Here is a 20,946-nt window from a genome sequence, read left to right as displayed (position 1 = left end):
TCTGCACAGAGTGCCTCTAGGGCACCAGTCATTCCCTTGAAGCCTACCCTGACTTCCCTCTGTAGTAATGTTATGTTTTTGGCCTGCAGGCACTGTACTTGCAGCATGTGCATCTCCGGTCAGCCAGACACTGTGTCACCTCCTGGGTCTGTAGCACTGCTGGATGCCCGAGACCTGCGCCTGGTTGGAACTGTTGGGATCTCATCAGCACATGCACGGTGTCGTGGCTCTGGCTGTGTTGGGACAGGTTGGACATCACCATCAGTGTCCTGGCCCTCGTCGTCCAATGAGCAGTGGTACCACTACATTCGTCCTTCGGCGTTTTACAGGGCTTTCCTCCTCCTCTGTATCCTCCTCTTGCCCTGCTGCTTGTGTGTTAGGGGAATTGTCCTGTCTTCCACTGCCTGTTGCCTGCGTTCCAGATGGTGCTGTGGATGTAAAAGCACACATTTATTAACTGTTCTGACTTGCACTTGTCATGTATTAAATATCACTGTTTGGGAGTACATGTGTCTTGTTTTTGCCTTTCCTGCTGTGCACATGCTATTGGGGACTGGCTGGGTGTAAATGCACCACTGTAATGTGCATGTGACTACATCTCCCATAATGCATTGCTTTGTGTGCTTGTGTACCTGCACTGGACTTCTAGTTTTGTCCTTCCCCTGGGTCGCTGCTGGGTGTGTGGGGGTAGTTGGGGGATATCAGGGGTGTGAGGGCATGCTTCTTACCTTGTCCTGGTACCGGCGGGTCCGAGCTGTCAAGGTCGGCCACGCCGATAACACTTTCTGGAAGCAGGGTTCCCTCAACCAGTTCCTCCAGAGGTGTGGAGTCAGTCGCAGTGAAGGTCCCTCCATCAGTCGTCCTGGCCTGTTCCAACCTGGCAGACCCCTTCTTCTTGGAGAGCTGGCACATATCATACCAGCGCTTTCTTAAATCTTCCACACTCCTGTGTATGACACCAACAGCGTTCACTTTGCACTGACCAAATACGCCGCTTCTGTGTCTCAGGCACCTGGAGTGATTTTTTCCCAATTAGGTGCTCATGGCTTATCATCATTTCTTGTATCAGGACCTCGAAATCAGCTTCAGAGAACTTTTGTTTTCTTTTCCTCTGAGTTTCCCCCTGCTGCTGCTGCTGTGTGTCCTGGCTGGCCATGTCTCCAGTGTCTTCCATTCTTTGAAGCACTGCAGAGTTCCCTCTCCACCACTTCTCTCTGACTGTGCTTCAGAAACTCAGGTGCAGCATAGGTATCAAGCTGCACCTGAGTTTCTGATTCTCAGATTTGCAAATTTCGCAAAATTGCAATTTTTTCCGTTAAGGAATTGCTACTTGGGGTGTAGCAATGAAAATAGCGATTTTTACTGAATCACAATTTGTTTCCGATTTTTTATGTACATAACGTTTTGCGATTCTCAAATTGCGATTAGTGAAACATCGCAAATTGAGAATTGCAAAAGGGGAGCTTGATACATGATACTATTGATTTGTTTTGTCACATATTTTTAAAACTGCACGTGTTTCCTGATAGCCAGGCTAAACGCTAAACACTTGTGACACGAGGCCACGCCCACTGGCAGGACACGCCCACAACCCCCGCCTATAAGACTGCGCCGACCAATAGCGCGTCTTACTGGAATTGACACCCTCTGAGGCGGAAGCCGGAGGATAGCTGCTCGTACTTTAAAAAAAAAAAAACTATTGATTTGTTTTGTCACATATTTTTAAAACTGCACGTGTTTCCTGATAGCCAGGCTAGCATTTCACCTACAGCGGACCTAGCGCTGTCAGGTGTTTCAGTCTCCTCACGAACGCTAAACACTCGTGACACGAGGCCACGCCCCCTGGCAGGACACGCCCACAACCCCCGCCTATAAGACTGCGCCGACCAATAGCGCGTCTTACTGGAATTGACACCCTCTGAGGCGGAAGCCGGAGGATAGCTGCTCGTACTTTAAAAAAAAAAAAACTATTGATTTGTTTTGTCACTTATTTTTAAAACTGCACGTGTTTCCTGATAGCCAGGCTAGCATTTCACCTACAGCGGACCTAGCGCTGTCAGATGTTTCAGTCTCCTCACGAACGCTAAACACTTGTGACACGAGGCCACGCCCCCTGGCAGGACACGCCCACAACCCCCGCCTATAAGACTGCGCCGACCAATAGCGCGTTTTACTGGAATTGACACCCTCTGAGGCGGAAGCCGGAGGATAGCTGCTCGTACTTTTTAAAAAAAAAACTATTGATTTGTTTTGTCACATATTTTTAAAACTGCACGTGTTTCCTGATAGCCAGGCTAGCATTTCACCTACAGGGGACCTAGCGCTGTCAGGTGTTTCAGTCTCCTCACGAACGCTAAACACTCGTGACACGAGGCCACGCCCCCTGGCAGGACAAGCCCACAACCCCTCTCCTCAAATGTGCCTCCAGCGCAAGCGCAGCGGACGAGCGCAGCGGGAGCGCCGTTTGCGCGCCGGAGGCGCGCCTAAGGCAAGCCCGTCTGCGCCCGTCCGCGCCAAGACCGCGACAGGCGCAGGACACTCTGCCCCCGGTCCCCCCACTATGTGTTACAATGCTAATTCGCTAAAAATGCTACGCAACAATACACCCTGTACCTGTAAAGTCGACATCTATACCATCACGGGGTCTTTTAGCTGCAGGCAATGCAGATGGACCTCCTCCCCAGCCATGACCTCTGCCCCACAGGTTAACCTCAGGGAAGATAACCCACCCTTTATCGGAGGGCTGATTAACGCAAGATCCATGACTTGCCACAGCCAAGACATAACTGACCTCATTCAGGAATCAAACATCGACTGTCTTTTTATAACAGAGACCTGGCTTACGAACAACAGTAACCCTGATCTAGCCACCGCCCTCCCACAAGGCTACTCCATATACAGGCAAGACAGACCAAAGGGGCGAGGAGGAGGTGTAGCCCTCCTACTACGAAACTCCTTCAAATGCCACACCTTCACCCTTGACTCACTAAATGGCTCAGAATCCCTAGGATTCTCCATCAAACTCAATGAGTCCACCTCATTCTCAGGAGGACTTATCTATCGTCCACCTGGCACCGCTACCAAATTTTTAGACTCCCTTAGTGACACCCTCGGACAACTTCTAATCAGATACCCGCATGTCACCTTGCTGGGTGATTTGAACCTGCACCTCGACTCCACAGAGGACGCGCAAACACTAAACTTCCACCAAACACTGGAGATTTTCAACCTCCAACAAAAGGTTAAGGAACCCACCCACCGAGCGGGACACACCCTAGATGGGATCTGTACCAATCTCCCCTCTTTAGAAAATCACACCCCAGTACCACAAATCTGGACTGATCACAATCTTATCCCCTTCCTCATCAGAACCCCGCCGCTTATAAACGCAACCAAACCTTGCTCTCCTCCAGAGAACCAAGTCAACTGGAAAAAGGTAGAAGAAGCCTTCAAACTCAATCCCATCTTTGAGACCCAAAACCCCAATATGTCGGGAAATGTAGAACAAGACTCACAATCCTTCCACAACTGGATATCCCGCGAAATTAAAATCCGTGCCCCACCCAAACGCACCAAGAGAAATGGTACAAAATCTAAAACTAAAACAAACGCCCCTGGTTCACATCAGAAGTAGCCAATGCGCACTTGCTTTGCAAAAAAGGAGAACGCAAATGGCAAAAAACATATGACAGCATAGACAGAAACTCCTATATCCTACTAAGGAAAAGCTATCACTCGACTATAAAAACGCCAAAAAAGATTTTTACACCAGAACTATTAATGACGCAAAACAAAAGCAAAAAACTCTGTTTGCAATAGTGAGATCCTTTACCCATCCTGCAGCTTTACAGTCTGAAATACCCCCCTCTCAAGATCTCTGCGACAAAATTGCAGATTTCTTTGAAGAGAAAATCAATCTGATTCAGAAGGACTTCCCCACCTACCAACGATCCCAGCCACCAGCTAGACAGGAACCAGAAGACAATACTTCAGCTCACCTAAGGGCCTTTTCTCAGGTCACTCTTGCCCAATCCAAGGAAGTCATCTTAGCATGCAAATCAGGCTCTCCCTCCGATTCCTGTCCTCCTAGCATCCTACATCACCTGATTGACACTGTCAATCCCATCATCAATGAAATAGTTAATACTTCCCTCAGCACTGGCATCGTCCCTAGTGCATGGAAACATGGCACTGTTAAACCTCTGACGAAAAAACCTAACAAACCCCCTTCCGATCTGACCAACCTCCGCCCCATCTCCCTCCTCCCAGTCCTGGGTAAAATCACAGAACAAATAGTCTACAGGGAACTCAAAGCCCACCTGGAAGCAAACAATATCCTCCACCCCCAACAATCAGGATTCCGTCCCCAGCACTCAACAGAAACAGCCCTGATTGAGTTGACTGACTCCATAAAAACCATCCAAGACCAAAGGAAAAACGCCGTACTGATTCTGTTGGACCTCACGGCAGCGTTCGACACAATCTCCCACCAAATACTCCTAGACAGACTTAAGGACATTGGCACCGCCGGCCTGGCATTGGATTGGATAATATCCTTCCTTTCTGATAGATCACAATCTGTGAAACTAGGACCCTTCAACTCCACAGAGAAAAAGATTCGATCAGGAGTCCCACAGGGCTCCATTTTAAGCCCTCTGCTTTTTAACGTCTACCTCATACCCCTCATCTCCCTGATCGAATCATACGGTATCACTGTTACAGCCTACGCCGACGATACCCAACTCATAGTCCCGCTAGAAGAGAACTCCAAGACTGCCGAACAAAATTTAACAAACTGCCTGAAAGATGTCTTCCTGTGGATGGAAACCAACCACCTCAAATGTATTACAGGGAAGACAGAAATCCTCCCCATAGGGAAAAACGTCAACTTCTGTCCCCATCTCTGGTGGCCAAAGGACTCCACAGCCCCCCCACAGACCGTCACCGCTGCAAGAAACCTTGGAGTTACCTTCGACACTAACCTGTCCTTTGACCAGCATGTCAGGACAGTCGCAGGAAGCTGCTTCGGAATCATCAAATCCCTCAAATTTTTTTTTGATTTCCTTCCAATTGAAGCAAGAAAGACGGTCACTGTGGCACTAATCCTGTCACGTATAGATTACTGCAACGGCCTCCTGGCAGGTGTGAAGAAAACCACACTCAATAAACTCCAGAGTGTCCAGCACTCGGCAGCGAGGCTGGTGCTCAAACTCCCCAGAAGATCTTCAGCCTCCTCCGCCCTGAGAACCCTCCACTGGTTACCCTTGCACAAAAGGATCCTTTTCAAGAACCTAACCGTGGCTTTCCGGGCTTTCAACCATATTGGTCCCAAGTACCTAGTCAAACGCTATACCCACTATAACCCACACAGGTCCCCTGAGATCCTCCAACAACAACCTTCTAACACTAGTCAAGTTCTACCTAAAAACCAAAGGGGGTAAAACTCTTACCCACCTATCCTCCAAAGCATGGAACGCCATGCCCCAGCATCTGAGATCCCTGACAAAGGAATGCCAATTCAGGAAACAACTGAAAACATGGATCTTTAGTTTATCAGACGAGTATGTGCGGGATACCATCTATTCCTGCCTTAATTCCCTCCCCTCCGCACACCTTCCAGTCAGCGCCAGGATGCTTCTTCCGAAGCGACAGTCGCGCTTTATAAATACCGCTTCCAATTCCAATTCCAATATGGCCCCATGTGCTTATCTAATAACTGTGCCGAAACACAAGCACTTAGAAACTTGCCTGACTGTTAACTACCAGCATTTTAACTATCCAGTCACTGTCTAAGAGCCTTGTACATTGACTCAGACATGAAGACATGCAGTGTTACAGTCAAATGTGCACAATCTATGTGGTTCTCTAACCCCCTGCAGGCCACTAATTCACTCCTGCAAAAATCCAGGTAGTAGCTATGCAGTTCACCAATCACACTGTCACTCTTGTCCACTCCTGCAATCATCCTGACAGAATCATGAGCTTTTTTAATCACTGTGCCAAAACACAAGCACTTATAAACGCACCCTGCTGTCAACTACCTGCATTCTAACTATCCAGTCACTGTCCATGCACCTGTACAATGACTCAGGCATTAAGACATGCAGTGCTACAGTCAAATGTACACAATCTATCCAGTTCACTATCCCCTTGCAGGCTGCTGATTCACTCCTGCAAAAATCAAGATAGAAGCCATGCAGCTTAGCAATCAGATTGTCACTATATGTGCACACCTGCACTTATCATGACAGAATGATGTCCTTATCTAATCAGTTTGCCAAAACTCAAGCACTTATAAACTCACCCTGCTGTCAACTACTAGCACTCTAACTATCCAGTCACTATTCATGCACTTGTACAATGACTCAGGCATTAAGACACACATTACTACAGTCAAATGTGCACAATCTATGCAGTCCCCTAACCCACTGCGGACTACTGAATAATTCCTGCAATAACCCTGTGTGCACTATGCATGGAAACCTCTAACCAGCTACATACTATTGATACACTTTGGTAAATACCCAGTTAGTACTTTTGTATTCTAGTAATCCTCTTTTCTGTTCCATGCACTTCTCCTATAATCCATCCAGCACTATCTACTCATCCTATCACTCCGTCAATAACTAAGAATTTATAAATTCACCATGCACTCTGTTTGCAGCACACTAATTATTCTATCTACTAGTTATGTACTTATTAAATGGCCTAGCCAGTAACACAAGTACAGGTACAATATTCTGTGCAGTATCCATGCACACCTTTAACCTGCTACATTATATTGATACACTCTTCTAAATACGCAGTTAGTACCCATGCAGTCTAGGAATTCTCCTGTCTGCCCCATGCACTTCTCCTATCACCCCTCCAGCACTATCTACTTATTCTATCACTCCACCAATACCTAAGCACTTATAAATTCACTATGCACTCTGTTTACAGCACTGTAATAATTCGAGTTACTAGTCAGGTACTTATAGAATGGCCTAGCCACTAAGACAAGTACAGCTATAATATTATGTGAACTGTGCATGCAGACCACTAACCAGCTACATACCATTTATACATTCTTCTAAATACCCAGTTAGTACCCAATCCTCCTATCTGTCCCATACACTTCTCCAATCACCTTTGAACCGTTATCCATGTATGCTATCACTCCACCAATACCTAACTACTTACAAATTCACCATGCACTCTGTTTGCAGAACTGTATCCATTCAAATTACTAGTCATGTACTTGTAGAATGACTTAGCCACTAACACAAGCACACCTACAATATTCTGTGCACAATGCATGCAGACCTCTAACCAGGTACTGTAGGAAAGTGGATATCTGACTATGGTTACCCCCAAACCTTTTGCCTGGTGTTTAGCTGGTGTTCGACTTAGTTGGCCTGGGATCCTGCTATTCAGGGCCCCGGGCTAATTGCTCTTTCCTTAAAATGGACTCCATGTAGCTTAGGTGCATAACACAATTGGAACTGGTTCACCTTATAGGTCCCTGCAACAGTGTACCATAGGTACCTAGGGCATAGGTGTAGCCAAGGCCTACCAGGGGCTGCAGCATGTATTGTGCCACCCCTGGCCTGGCCTCCATATTTGACACAACTGGCTGATCACTCAGCTGGGGTAAGATGGTGTAATCACCTCTTACTTAGATATAGTATAACTATATCTAACCTAACTGGGCACATAGTAACCTATAAGTCACTCCTATGGCAGGCCTTAACAATCCTGAATAGTGCTTTCATGACTGTACCATTGTGTCTTATTTTGTTATGTCTAGCACTCCTCTGGCATTTCTTCCATTCAAACACTGAGTTACAAGTGGCCAGTTCTGCTCCTCTATTTACCTGTAAAAATGTGTCCTTAATTTTTGTTTGTCCTTCCTGAGTAAGGTACAGGACTGTGCCTAATAATTACTCTTTTTTTTTTATAAGTCAATGGTGGGGAGGAGCATGCAGGGAGAGTGGCCCAGGTACTGGCTATCAGGTCGGGCGGGCGCTCCTGGGACTTGAAGTCCTGCGCCCGCACTCGCTCGCAGCCCTGCCAAAACCAGACCCCCACAGTCACGGCCTCGGGCGTGTGGTACCAGGCTCCTCTGACGAGCTTCACTGAAGGTGATGATTTAATGCCCCAACACGAAGCGGCACCCGCGAAGCGGCACCCGCGAAGCGGGTTCCGCGAGCAGTAGCGAACAAACAGACGAGGTCTTAGCAGCACAGAATCCAGCGTGTGCAATAACAAAAGAGCGTCCCAACCAATAATAATTACTCATTCTTTGAATCCCTCAAAATAAATGCCCTGTCCGGCTGGACAGAGAACTAAATATAGTCTCCTATTATGGCCTATATTTCATTGTTAATATTAATCCTGATAAGCTAAGGACCCTTGCCCCGTATAGTTAACAATCCTGGAGGCAGAGTGCTTGGTTTTATGTGAGATGGTGCTCTAGCATGAGCTGAGCCTGTCTGCAGCTGTCGGGAAAAACTCCCTTAGCTGTTCCGGGATATTTCCATACCATATACTCTTAAGTGCATTATAATCCTTGCGGTTATATGCTTACTTTGCTTTGGCTTTATCAAAACATGTCGAGTGAGGTGTCATACGATTTAAAATACTATCCCCTCGACAGTTCTGTCAACGGGGATAGCATTCCACCCTTCTAGAGGGACACGACATGTACATAACCTGAACCCCGGTTAAAGTTAACCAGAGTCTCAGCATCACAAAATGGATGCTGCTACCACAGACACAAGTCTGACCTCCTGCTGCTGGGAGTCCTTCCAGCGAGGGAGGCTTGGACAAAGGGTTTCCTTCCTTGGGAGGTGCGAGCACCACCCCAGACAGGATTTTGTGTATTGGGTAGGACAGGGCTGAATAGAATCAGACATGCCTGGGGCAAACAAGGTGTCCCTGTGCATAAGCCAGTCCCTGTGCATATGCCAGTCCAAACCGGTCCTGGGACTTTCCAGCCCCAGTCCTGGCGATGATATGGACAAAGGAAAGGGGGTGTAACCACCCCCATTCCTGGTCCCACCCAGAGGGGGGACCTAGCAGGTAATTCACCCCTCAGATTGGGAATAAGAGTGGGAGCAGTGCCATAGCACATCAGATCATCCTGAAATCAACTTAACACTAAGAAGACACCTGGACTTCAACATTCTGCTGCACAGAAGACTGGAGAGCATCTCCCTTGTGGCCAAGGAGTGGCCACCCTGTGAACACAGGCACCATCCAGCAACTCAACATCTGCTTTGCAGCCGCCTCCTGCTTGAGCCTGAGCCCAGAGCCCAACGAGACCCAGACTCCCAGACTTCTCACAGCCCGATCCACAGTCCCTGCAAAGAAGGGATCCGTGGAGGCACTGAGAGATGTGGGACCAGCCATCTGGAAAGACCCACGAGACGCTGACTGCGCAGCACCCGAGGCACCCTCGACAATGTGCTTTGGGGTTTGAGAACCCACTCAACCGAGCAGCATTTGCACCGAAGATCAGCCCCCTAGCATCTCCATGATCTGCGTGGGGCCCTTTTGCATCTCGCCACTCTACACGCCATCCTGGTCGCTTGCCACGCGGCTACCGGCCATCTTTGCGACCAAATTGACAATCAACACTGCGGGTCTGGTTGTTCCAGACTTGCCCTCGCTCATGTAAAAAGGAGCACCCGCTCTGACCTTGCTGGTCGGAGTGATAAGCTTTTTCCACTTCCATATTGGCTGTCATTATCCAAGGCCTCTTTGCTCCAATCAAGTTGCCAACACCGCCCTCAGCTAGAGCCTTTGTGGGACAGCTCGTGATTGACTCCTGGAGGTCCTCGACCTCTTCGTGTCCACGTGGCTGCAGAGAGAAGCTACACCTCATCGCCTGTTTGCACCCAAAATCCACGGTAGTCACTGGCTAGTGACTTTGAACATTTTCCCCTCTGCTTTCAGGTCTTCACCACTTCAGATCCACCCTTGGATCCACCGAAACTCTTCACATCGAGCCGCCTGCAGCATCTTCAGCTCCAAGCACCATCGACCTGTGCACCCGCTTCCTGTGGGTGAGGTAACTTAGTAACGCCGGTGTTCTTACACTGGTACACACCTCTAGTGCCTGTGTCTAAAGTTTCATTCTTCTAGGTCACTCGGAAGGTTCCTTAAACTCTAACTTTGTAACTTTTACGCACCATTGACATAGCATTGGTGTATGCGTGCCCTTTAAGCGCTGCACCCGAGTCCCACGGGCCTTTCCCGACTTAGTCACTGCTAGTCCCGATCAGCTCCAGCGATTCCCAAAGCCCTAGGCCTACTTCCTTTTTAGTTGGTGGTTCTTATACCACTATTTTAGTATATGGTTTAGGTGGCCCCTAGGGCTCATCCATATTGTGCAACTTTTGTATATTTAAACTGTGTTTTGTTTTAATGCTTATGCTTCTGTGCTCATAAAGAGTATAGGGGATATTTGTAGTAAATAAATATATATATATATTTTCAATATATATCTGTGTGGTGTCCTTTCATTTGGCATTCAAGGGAATTGTGTATGGTTAAACAGCTTGCTTCACATGCCTTACTGAGTTCAGCCTAAGACTGCTTTGTCCACGCTACCTCTAGGATAGCTGGTATATAAGGTTGACTTACAACCAAGCATCATAAGGGTTGCTTGGCATGGTACAAGGTGATCACTAGAACTAGTGAGCATCATATACCAGGCCAACTTCTCACAGGTACATACTCATAATACACGCCTGTAAATATCCAGGTACTACCCTGCAGCCTAGGAATCCTCTTGTCAGTCTCATACACTTCCCCAAGCACTTATCCATCACTAACTACTTATCCAATCACTCTGTCAATACCTAAGCACTTATAAATTCACCATGCACTCTGTTTGCAGCACTGTAATCATTTTAGTTACTAGTCATGTACATATGGAATGGCCTAGCCATTAACACAAGTACACCTACAATAGTGTGTGCACATTGCATACAGAAATCCAACCAGCTACATACTATTGGTACACTCTTCTAAATACCTAGTTAGTACCCATGCAGTCTAGAAATACACCTGTCTGTCCCATGCACTTCTCCAACAACCCATCCAGCACTATCTACTTATCCTATCACACAGCCAATACCTAAGCACGTATAAATTCACCATGCACTCTGTTTGCAGCACTGTAATTATTCCAGTTACAAGTCATGTACTTATGGAATAGCCTAGCTACTAACACAGGTACAGCTACAATCTTCTGTGCACTATGCAAGCAGACCTCTAACCAGCTACATACTATTGGTACACTCTTCTAAATACCCAGTTAGTACCTATGCAGTCTAGGCATCTCCCTGTCAGTCCCATGCACTTCCCCAATCATCAATCCAGCACTATCTACTGATCTACTGATCCTATCACTCCGCCAATACCTAAGCATGTATAAATTCACCATGTACTTTGTTTGCAGCACTGTATTTATTCCAGTTACTAGTCATGTACTTATGGAATGTCCCAGCCAGTAACACGAGTACAACTACAATATTCTGTGCACTATCCATGCACACCTCTAACCTGCTACATACTATTGATACACTCTTCTAAAGATCCAGTTAGCACCCATGCAGTCTAGGAATCCTCCAGTCTGTCCCATGTACTTCTCCAATCACATATCCAGCACTATACTATCTACTTATCCTATCACTCGCCAATACCTAAGCACTTACAAATTCACCATGCACTCTGTTTGCAGCACTGAAATTATTGCAGTTACTAGTCATGTACTTATAGAATGGCCTAGCCACTAACACAAGTACAGCTACAAAATTCTGTGCACTATGTATGCAAAGCTCTAAGAGCTACATACCATTAGTATACTCCTGTAAATACGCTGGTAGTACCCATGCAGCCTAGGAATCCTCCTGTCAGTCCCATGCACTTCTCCAATCACTTATCCACCACTATCTACGTATCCTATCACTCTGCCAATACCTAAGCACTTATAAATTCACCATGTACTCTTTTGATGCACTGTAATCATTTCAGTTACTAGTCATGTATTTATTGAATGGCCCTGCCTCTAACACAAGTACAGGCACAATATTCTGTGCACTATCCATGCAGACCTCTAACCAACTATATACTACTGATTAACTCTTCTAAATACTCTGTTAGTACTCTTTCATTCTAGCAATGTTCCTGTCAGTCCCCATGCACTTCTCCAATCAGCCATCTATCAGTATCTACTTATCAAAACACTCCGCCAAAACCTAAGCACTAATAAATACACCATGCACTCTCTTTACAGTAGTCTAATCATCCAGTTACTAGTTACATATTTATGCAATGGTGCAGACACTAACAAGCATTGCTACAATTCATTTGTTATCACTGTTCCTTGAGAGAACTCTTGAACAAAGAATGCAAGTGACCTTTTTTGCATTCACTTTCTCAAGGTGGAATTGTGAAGAATTTCCACACAATGCTCTCTTTTTTCTGTCGAAGTGGAATGTCCTCTTCCTCTTCTTCCAAAGAAATACCCACCCTTGGAGTAGAAGAATCCATATCCAAAAAACTGAAGAAAACACTAAAGAAATCTACAACCTAGCTAAACAGCAGTTGTGTCTCCTGGGATGCTGTAGAAAGAATGAGAAAATGGGTGGGGTCCTCAAAATTTAGAGAATGGGAAACATTATGAACCAATTAAATGCTTTCTTTTTAAGTCACATGGGATTCGCGCACCCAGTATGCACCCAGCGAGCAGCCGACATGACTTAGCGAAAGTATATTTAACAGTAATATAACTTTATTGCAATTAGACATATATCATTTTAATATTTAGTTCACATAATCTTTTGGTCTAATATGCATATTCAACTAGTATACATATAGTTTTTAAAATAAAATATTTTTTGCGGGAGTCATGCTCCCAGCGTGACCGCACACGTTCATTACGTTATGCAGGGCGGGAAACAGTGGTTCCATTGCATACCAAGCGCGCACATGATGCAATCCCATATGTATATGACTTTATGCGGGGGTCAGACACTGTGCACCCATTGTTAACCAAATGCGCACATGACGCGGTGCCATAGGTCTATGACATTACGCAGAGGTCAAGCACCGTGCACCCGTGGCTAACCAAACACGCAAACTTCACGACTTTGCCAATATGACGGCTTGAATCTGCGCACCCACCGAGATAGGTACACGATGGATGCGCGGCTCCAATTTTTTCTCAAAAAGAAAATAATATGTAAGAAAATAGAAGTAATTAAATACTGTTAGTAAGAAAACAAATAAATAACAACAACTATTTTTAGGATACTAAACTTACAAAATATAACAAAATGACTAAACAAACCATAGGTTTAATGAATATTTAATTTAAAAATGATCATTTACAAAACCTTTGAAAGTCACAGAAAAAACCATACGTTTCAGGCATGTTATAGTTAGAAATGAGCATTTAAAAAACCTTTGAAATTCACTGAAAAAACCACAGGTTTCAGGGTTGTTATAGTTAGTTGGACATTTCACTCACACAAAACCATAGAAATGTGGCCGTTATAGTTAGTAGACCTAACTATAACTCGTGCCCCTGCAATGCACTGCACATATTACATAACTCCTGACATAGTCGGTGACATCACTGATGACATCACTGATGACATCTCAAATGACATCACTGATTACATCATCCACGTGATAATCTGATGCACCCCTCACATCCTAATATAACCTTTGATACACCCACTCTAAAATACAGACTACCATTTTTGAAACCATAGACAAACCAATAGCAGTTACTACTACCCACTGACTAATTCCTAGCTATATACACACATTCATTCATTCACGCATACAGTTACTCATACATGCAGTCACTCAAAAAAACAGCACTATTATATGTACTCATACACCTATACCATATACCTATACAAACACTCATATACCGTCACTCATCCATAGAGTTATTGACACACCTAGCTAGACATGTAAAGAAACAATAACAATGCCATTTACTCACTTATACAGTTATATGTTCACTATCTAACCTATTCTTACAGATACTAACATATGCTTACTCTCTTATACAATCACTGACTCAAGCAGACACTCATTTATACTGCCACACTCACAATTACTCACTCTCACATATAGTCATTTATATACTCCAACACTCACATATACTGCCTTTCACATATGTAGTTACTCACCCATATACCACTGAGACATACATTTACTCACCAACACACTGATACACACACTCACTTACCTATACAGCTATTTCCACTTGCACTATTGAACCCATACACCCAGTAAATTATCCATTCACACATGTAGGCAGAAAGTCGCACACTCCCCAGCAACCCACACGCACAAACACTGATGCACCCATACAGATACTCATGCAACCAATAAGTAACCCATATAGACAGTCATGTACCTACTAATCAACCAATGCAGCAGCTTACACAACAACAGAGAGAATGATACATACATTCACACAGTTTAGTCCCTAACCCATGCATTCATAATACACAATTAATCACTCACTTATATAGTCAGTCACACACCTATTAAATCCTCCACCCAGACACGTATACACCAACGTATTCTTCAATACACCTTGGCATTAACATATATAAAATATATTTAAATTTGAGACAAACACACATTCACTGGATGACGTCATTAGTGATGTCATCAGTGATGTCATTTGAGATGTCATCAGTGATGTCACTGACCATATCATGAGTGATGTAATATGTGAAGTCATCAGCAGTGCATTGCGGGGGTGCGAGTTATAGTTAGGTCTACTAACTATAACGGCCAAATTTCCATGGATTTGTACAAGTGAAATGTCCAACTAACTGTAACAACCATGAAACCTATGGTTTTTCATATATATACACACACACATCTAGTTTATATAGGAAAAGCATTTTTTAACTATGACATTGTTTGACCAATGTGCATGAAATTTTGCCCAAATGTGTCCTGATGGCCACTATTGATTGAGGAAGTTTTGGGGTGATTCGTGCAGTGGAGACAGAGAATTTGGGACACAAAATGTGTTTGCTTTTGCAATGTTGATTCCCATTGAAACCTTTAGCCTCCTCTACTACCTGAAATGCTGAACTGACTTAAACCAACTTGCCAGGGAGGTAGATATCACTTCAAGGGAATGTCTTCTGTTTATTTGGTGTAAATCTCTTCAGTAGTTTTTGAGAAATGTAAGTTTAAAAGTATAGTAATATCTCTGGCCATGGATATTTTGCAAGGGTTTCTTGATGATTCAAGAATGTACGCGCCAACGAGAATGCTCTGATTGGGTGGTCACAACCTGAATAGAAAGTTGCAGCCACCATTTTATCTATCAAGGACAGTTCCTGGGGCTGGAAATATGTGTGAAAGCCCAAATAATGGGTCAGGGTGGGAATACTCTGATCCCATGATTGAAAAATGGAGGTGTGATTGACACAAGTTCTGTGTCCAAAATGTATTTTTTAAATCATATGCCCTATTCGCGATGATGTCGCGATCACAAGCATGGCCCTCCGTGTACCATCGCAGGGACACTGCGACTATCAACATTGTCCCGTATATTGGTGAATCATTAATGCGCATTCTTATGGAGATTTTGAGATTCTGATAATTGTTTTTATAGAGGTATTTATGTAGTGAGTTATAAACTGTGATGGTTAGAGTGAATTATATAGTTATATTTTTTTAATGTGGTGGTGGCTATTGAAATCCTGCTTTTGCTTTCTGCTTTTGAGACGTACCTGTGGGGATCACGATGAATGACTTCATTGCGATATCCAAAGTCACCAAGGAAACATAAAATAGGTTTTAGCAATGGTTGCTCTACAAATACACTAGAAAAACTTGAGTATGAAGTGTACAGTAATACACCTAATGTGTGTAGAATACTGCAATGTCTGTGCATATGTGTGTTTTCACTTTCTGGGAAAGGTGTGACTGTTGTTGTTAACAATGTCATTGCAATGTCCCTAATAACTGCGAAAATGATAAATAGTTCTGAAAGATGGTTTTCAAAGAAACTTAGTACAAAAAAATTAGTTTAAACATGGGGAATGTCTAGAATATTTTGTTTACACTTTATTTGTCGATGTGTTGGTGGCTATTAAATGCCTGCTTTTGTTTTCTGTTTTCGTGATGTATCCATGACAATTGCGATGTCATTATGAAGATCCACAAAAACTTGAAAAAAAAATATCTTTTTAAAGAAAACTAACAATATTTTCTGTACTAGGGTAGCTCTGACAAGAGCCATTTTGTCGGTTGCGTGTATATGGCTACTACACATAAGACCAGATGCAGATTGTCAGGTTACATAGAAACACCATGCTCCCCTCATCTTTAAAGTGCACTCCATAATTTCTATACATTTCATGCATATCAAAACGCAAATTGTTGTTGTAGATATACACCCCATGCACTGGTCTCTGAGGAATGCAGAAATTGTTTTATTAACATGTTTCCTGAATTGGTCAATCTGTCAACAGAATTGATTTGATCACTTCCATTTCTGTCTTTGGCAAATATTAGAGTACACCAAGACAGTGTGACGGAAAAGCGACAGCAGTTCTGCAAAAGTTTATTTCATTAGGATTTCCAGGCCTACCCCAATCAATCTGCGAGGTGAAGAACTTGGGAATCCAGAATGAACTGATGAAACTTTGATCCCTGATCCTACTCTACTTCTCTGCAGCTTTCACCACTGTCTCCCACAGCACATTCACCACCAGACCACACGATGCAGGAATACAGGGAACCGCCATAGACTGGTTACGCTCCTTCCTCACCGGCAGAACCCAATGAATCAGACTGCCACCCTTCCTATTCAATACCCCAGGGATCATCGTTCAGCCCCATGCTCTTCAATATCTACATGAACCCCTGCACTGCCATTGTCACACAGCACAGACTCAGCATAGTATCCTATTGCTGATGACACCCAGCTCATCCTCTCCCCCACTAAGGACCCCATCACCACCAGGCTCAACTTCCAGGAAGGAATGAAAGACGTCACATCCTGGGTGAGCAACAGCTACCTGAAGCTCAACTCAGAGAAGATGGAGGTCTACATCTTCCGACCCTGAACCTCTGTATGGGACAACACCTAGTGGCCCACTGCCCACAGCATCCCTCTACCCCTACAGACCACACCCAAAACATCGGCATCATACTCGACTCCTCCCTCTCCATGACCCGACAGGTCAACACCGTCATCTACACCAGCTTCAACACCCTCTGTATCCTCTGAAAGACCTTCAAATGGATCCCCCCATATCAAGGAAGACCCTCACCCATGCTCTCATAACCAGCAGACTAGACTACAGAAACACCCTCTATGCCGGGATCAACAAGTCTCTGCTCCAAAAACTCCAGACCATACAGAACACCGCAGCCAGACTAGTTCTCAGCATTAGTCGACATGAATAACTTTTAAGATACTCACACACACCTACAGAAGCCTCCACCGCACCAGACCCCAATATCTCAACAATAGAATCTCTTTCATTATATACAAGAGAAACCTCTGATCCGCAAACCTCGCCCTCGCCGAACTCCCACACATCTGCAGAGATAGAATGGGTGGAAAAACCTTCTCCTACATCGTGGCCAAGACCTGGAATGAGCTCCCAAGCAACTTCAGACGCGCCCCCACCCTCTACATCTTCAGGTAGACCCTCAAGAGCTGTCTCTTCACCTGACCGGAGCTGCTTCCCCCGCAGCACCTTGAGAACCTCACGGGTGAGTAACATGCTTAAGAATTTCCTGATTTATTGAGTGATTGAACAAATCCTTTCTGGCCAAACCAAGTGATCCGCCCGTTTTGCAAACCCAAGTCTCTGTCAATACCTCTCTTTTTTGCAGCCTCTTCAGCCCAATAGATCTTAGCTGTGGCCCACTATCCATACTCTAAGCATTTGTAAGTGAAGGAGCAATAGCATTCAGGAGAAGGCTGGAGCTGAATAAGTGAGTTTTAAAAATAAAAACCAGTTAAAATTGAGTTTAAAAAAAAAAGATGTATTTCAATGGATGCTGTCATCATGACAGTGAATAAAATTGGTAGTGTGGTAGATGCCTTAGCAAGAAGTCCTAATATTCACTGTTGATTAAAGAAAGAAATGTAATACAGGCATTGATATTCTTTTGAATCTGTTGAGTAAGGCTCTCCTGCTGTATCTCATGTGGAGGCGCCATATTCCTTCTCGTTGCACTAGGTTGCTAGGAACACTGAAGTAAGAGTGCATTGAGGGGAAGGGTGTTAAAGAAACCAATTCTTTTTTTAAAAGCTGAGGAGTGGTGACACAATTTAAGTAATGAGAATTTGTAATTTCTAACTCAGGACTATGTAATACACTGTTGTATAGTAATCCATTTCTTTCTAAAATGAAGCTCGATACAGGTTTGAAATCCTATTTTTTAAGATACTGAGGAGCGATGACATAATTTAAATAATTGCCAATACTGTAACCTCAGTACAACACCTCTATTTGTTCGACATTGGAATTAAACTCAATGTGCAGACAAGACTTATAGTTCAGTCTGAATAAATCACTTTTTATGAATACATTTTCAAATTCATTTGTTGGTTCTGATTAACCGATTAGACATTGATAAGCTGCAACAATACACACAAAAATAACAATTTTATAATAAAAACTAGCACCAATTCATACTCTACTTTCATCCCCTGTTGATCAACAATCCAGTATACATTCTCACACTCTCACACATACCCGACTATCAAACTTTATATACAATTCAATTTGCATTAATACATTTAGTCATCACCATAGATAACAGTATTTTTATTTACATAACAACATTTTAAATTGGAATATGAGTTTTAAAGATCTTATGGTGTCGAAATAGCGGTCTAGGCGTTTCGAACTCCTATTTAGTGGGGAGTTCTCATCAGGACCTCATAGCTTGGATTGTCTGTAGCATGACCCGACGTCAAAACAATTGCCCGGTGTCTTTCTCGTGTGGTGGACTTTTATTAGTTCTTTCTCGCACGGAGGTTCTGGGAACGCTGTCTTCAGAACCTTCGAATAGCGCTGCAGCAGCCGTATACTCTGTCTTCCGAAAAAGCAGCATTTTCTTTGATCTACGCGGCTCCGAACTTTTAATTGTCTATCGCTTCCTGAGTCTCAGCTTAAACATGATTCTGCAGAAGATGTATCTTGGTATTGATTTAAAACCTAACACAGAAGAGCTCCCATTTTTAGGTTTTGAAATTCTCTTCAGGTAAAACTAAACATCTTCAGTGTGACTTGCAGGGATTGCCGGGGATGGCTGATCATTTGATTTACTTACAGACAATTTCATGATCTCTGAGTCTTTTAACAAGTCTTCAGATCTGCACACTGAGGTCATCCTAAAGACCATCACATAAAACTCAGCATATAGAAAATCTTGAGTACACCGAGAAGGAACTAACATTGCGAAAAAAGTTTAGTCATACATCAAAGAGTCAAACAATGTTATAACATATTTGTTGTTTAATGAACACAGGGCCTCACCTTTGAAGTTAAAGATGAAGGGATATGTTTGTACATTTCCCAGGGCCCAATTTATGCTTTTGAGTGTCTAGACTGGCTTCACTTCAATGATGTTTGTGAAGTAGGTGCACTGTTTTTATCACTGTGGTACATTACACGCAGGGATGTGAGGAGCCGCAGTGGATTGTGTTGTTGCCTCAAGCTGCTCTACTCACAAGCCTGCTCTCCTATGTAGTGCCCATTGATATGAAGCTTGCATGCTGTGTGCTCTCATCCTCAGATGCCAACCCAAATGTCTCAGGTTGTCCTAAGCACACAAGTGAGAGTTCCCAGAAGTTTTTAAAGTAAAAAAGGGACCAGTTAAGTCATTGTTTTCTTGGGCCCAGGGCCTATGGAACTCCCTGCCTAGGGAAATGTGGATACTAACTGATGAACTGCCATTCAGAAAAAAAGCTCAAAACCTGCTTCTTCCCTCATCTTTTATACATCCTCAGTCTAGTTTCTCTCAGCTCTTGGAAGCCCTTGGGCAGCTATGTGCTCCATAAATCCGTAAACATAAACAAAATGGAACATATGTCCATAGAGCCCTTTGGAGGCCAGCCACATTCATTGCGGCCGAGCTCCATCCCCCTTGTTGCCTTATTCTTATTGTCTGGTAAAGTGCTAGCCCTGAGTGAATTTATATATATTCTTCCTTTTGGGACAAAAACACATTCATGTTAGAATTCATCTCAACATTACGTCTTTATCTGGGATTGTCATTGCACAGAGGGTTGCTCACCTGCACCTTAGTCACTCCTTGTAATGATCTTCCCAAACATACAATATATTTTTCATCATTTACATTTGAATTGTGTATCCCTTGTTTTTGGCTTTTTGAAAATTGAAATATTTTTCTTTTTTTCTCTCACCGGACAAGATTATCACTTCTTTCTGTTAAATCTCTCTTGAAGTTTTACCTGCCTCAATGTAACAAGTGGCAATTAATTAGGAAACGGAGGCCTTTTCGTGCATGTATGCATTTGTCATATTCAGTAAATTACAAATATTGAATAAAAAATATCTTGTGACATATATGAACTGTCAAAAATGTCATCACTATCAAATTATCATGGAACAGAGTATCTAAGCTAAGAATATTGTGTTTCATGGTATACAATATTAAAAGAAAATATGTTATTATCATTTACTTTAAGCTAGTTGTCATAAATATAGTGTTTTCAATATTTTAATACATATTAGTCAGAATATTAATTTTATGTGTAATTTATGTTGGTATAATTGTTATTATCTCTTTAAGAAATAGCTTGAATTTTAAATGTGTAATTTGTTTAATTTACTGATTAGTAGAGGCCTGTTGGGTTTGTTGAAGAATATGGGGGGGCGTTGGAACACCCAGACATCCCCAGCAGACACTCTGACA

This window comes from Lissotriton vulgaris, chromosome 4_1 (genome assembly GCF_964263255.1).
Source record: "Lissotriton vulgaris chromosome 4_1, aLisVul1.2, whole genome shotgun sequence".
Classification (NCBI taxonomy): domain Eukaryota; kingdom Metazoa; phylum Chordata; class Amphibia; order Caudata; family Salamandridae; genus Lissotriton; species Lissotriton vulgaris.
This window is presented reverse-complemented; position numbering follows the sequence as displayed.